This window comes from Schistocerca nitens, chromosome 2 (genome assembly GCF_023898315.1).
Source record: "Schistocerca nitens isolate TAMUIC-IGC-003100 chromosome 2, iqSchNite1.1, whole genome shotgun sequence".
Lineage (NCBI taxonomy): Eukaryota > Metazoa > Arthropoda > Insecta > Orthoptera > Acrididae > Schistocerca > Schistocerca nitens.
The window spans coordinates 702,922,482-702,925,057 of NC_064615.1; the positions used below are offsets into that span (position 1 = coordinate 702,922,482).

The 2,576-nt window shown below is 38.7% G+C and overlaps 1 long non-coding RNA gene across 1 annotated transcript; it reads left to right on the plus strand.

Annotated features, from left to right (window-relative positions):
* Nucleotides 1-245: 245 nt before the first annotated feature.
* On the plus strand, nt 246-1,890 carry LOC126236865 (uncharacterized). Its single transcript, XR_007544998.1, has 2 exons — nt 246-902; nt 1,049-1,890. It is a non-coding gene; the product is annotated as an uncharacterized LOC126236865 (long non-coding RNA).
* The last annotated feature ends 686 nt before the right edge of the window (nt 1,891-2,576 follow it).

Consider the following 2,576-nt stretch of genomic DNA (forward strand, 5'->3'; position numbering starts at 1 on the left):
AAGTTCACTGTGTCTTGATCCGATCATTGGATGGTGACTGATGTGAAGGCACCCAGTGTTGGCAGCCACTGTAGGGCACGGGAACTCCCAACCATTAACTGTTCTGATCATGGCGAGCCACAAGCTGTTTTGCAGAAAGTTTTGTTGTTATGGTGGGCTAGAAAGTGGAGAAAATTATCTGTGAGGTCCCACAAGACCGATACCTTTAGCAGTCAGCCAAAATGCATTATTAAGAAAAGGGGGGGTGGGGGGGGGGAGGTCAGCAGTGAGTGGATTTGATCTCGATATTTTCCCGATACTTTCTGTTACCATTGTGCAGCCTTTACTTCTAGACCACCAGCATTTACAGCTAGAGCAGGAGACTACATTTCCTCCTGAAACTTCCACATCCTACAGTGTTGTCAGGTCATGCATATGGTTGTACTTAGAATTTTCAGGTGCAGCCATTTCTATTGGCACCTTAAGGGAGCTCACTCAGTGTCTGGGCGGCTCAGCAGTGAATATGTTTTATGTCTAAGACTGTACTTCATCAAATAAAGTACAATACTAGGTGGTCTTACTAGAAATGAACTTTTCATTGTGGCATTTTTAATGTCGCTCACACTTGCAGCAGCTTACCTTATTGTAATGAGTAGCTTCTCAGCAGAAGAAATAGAAGGTCGACAACTTGGGCCTGGCTTCGTCAGCATTTTAAGTTCTAATGCAGATGAATTCTATTATTTGAGACAGTGGATAAAATATTATGGCCTACTCTACGCAAACTGAAGTTATGAGAAGTAGCAGCATTGTGAAGATGGCCTACTTAACTGGTTACGAGAGGAACAGATTGAGAGTGTTTGTGCTTTGTATGCAGAGAGATATGCATGTGTAGACGTCCGAAGATAGCTGATTTATCTGTAAAGGTGAGTTTTCTGACTGATGTTTTCTTATAGAAACAAAATTTAAAATTGATGTAAGAGAGTAAAACCATGTAGTCAAAATGGTAGTAAAGAGTAGTTCATTATCTGCAGAAAATATGTATTACTGTTAATTCCGTGATATTTTTCAGATGCCACACTATTACTGTATTCCAGGATGTTAAAGCAGTTATGTTCCAGTGGCGATAAAAGCTACATCAAGGTGTTCTGGTTTCCAGCAAATATGGACATACAACACTGACTGGCTGAAACCAGTTCCAAAAAGAGACTTGGTTACCTTCCAAGATATACATGGTCTGTGCTAAGTACTGTGGAGAACAGGAGATAATAAACTTCAATATGTTTAAAGATATGCTGGGAAAAAAGCTGAAATACCGAAAGAGCTGGACTCAAATGAACAGTTGGCACAATGCCAAGATTTTTTGCGGGTCTGCTTCATTATTTAAGGACTAGGAAAGATATGACTGAAGGAAGACTGAAGTGACAGAAAGACCTTCATCAGAGAAATGAAAAGTGCCTTACAGAAAATGTGATTAAAATATTTACAGACCAAAGTGAAAATGTAGGTAGGATTACGCAAAGTGACATTTGATGCCATTACTGTAACTAGCAATTCAGTATGTTTCTATAAGTTATCAGTGGAAGGAATTCCAAAAATTCAATTTAGTGCAAAAACTGATAAGTGTATGTGTGTCAAAGTATGTGTCAGCAATAGTATTGCAAGTGCCCACAATATGCAAAGAATACTTGAAAGTAACGAGGTGAGCACAGCTGGAGAACATTCTGCAGAAGTATGTTACAGTGGAAATGTATAGTGAGAGTTGTGGTCATGATTGTGTCACAAAACTAAAAGACTGTGTTGCATATTTGGAGCAAGTTTTTACTGCAGACATTGAAAACGGAACTCATGTCAATTTCTTGTGTGAGCAAATTACGCTATGTGGTATGTAAAAGTAAAGATACTCTGTCAATATGTTTTTGTAATCTTTCTTAATATTTGAACAGTCCATTTCTTCTATATCTACTGCATCCAAAGCAGATACAAAAACTTGTTTTCCTTACTGTGGAAACAGGACACTTTGCAAGCCCTGTAGATCCAGCAGTCTCTTGAATAACATTTTGTTGGCACTGCTTCCCTGCAGAGTTTGTAGGTGCAATGCTGTAGCTGTCCCTGCAGAGTTTGTAGGTGCAATGCTGTAGCTGTCCATGCCATTCCATCAGTCTCAGACCATTGATAATCAATATCAGCTCTTCTTTCAGCATTTTGTACTATAGCAACACTGCAAAAATTAAGAACTTATGAGAAAACACAACATAAAAAATATATAAATTAGTTTTATGTTTTACAGTTATACATATTGTAATATTTTACCCACTTTGTCATGTCCTTCTATGACTAATAGCATTACTTGCAAGTCGTAAATCAATACCATATCAATCCCCACTATTACAGCATCATTGTAGTTGGAAGAAACCCTTGGTTGGTCATTATCTACGCTGCTATCTGATGAATCACTACTTGAATGTGCAGCAGGATTGTATTCATCGCCCAATATCACTTTTGTTTGCTCCCTGTGGAACACTCTATTTCAGACTGAGTTGAATGTATCTGAAGAACTTATAGTATCATCTGAATGCCCATCAGTGCGACAGCATTCC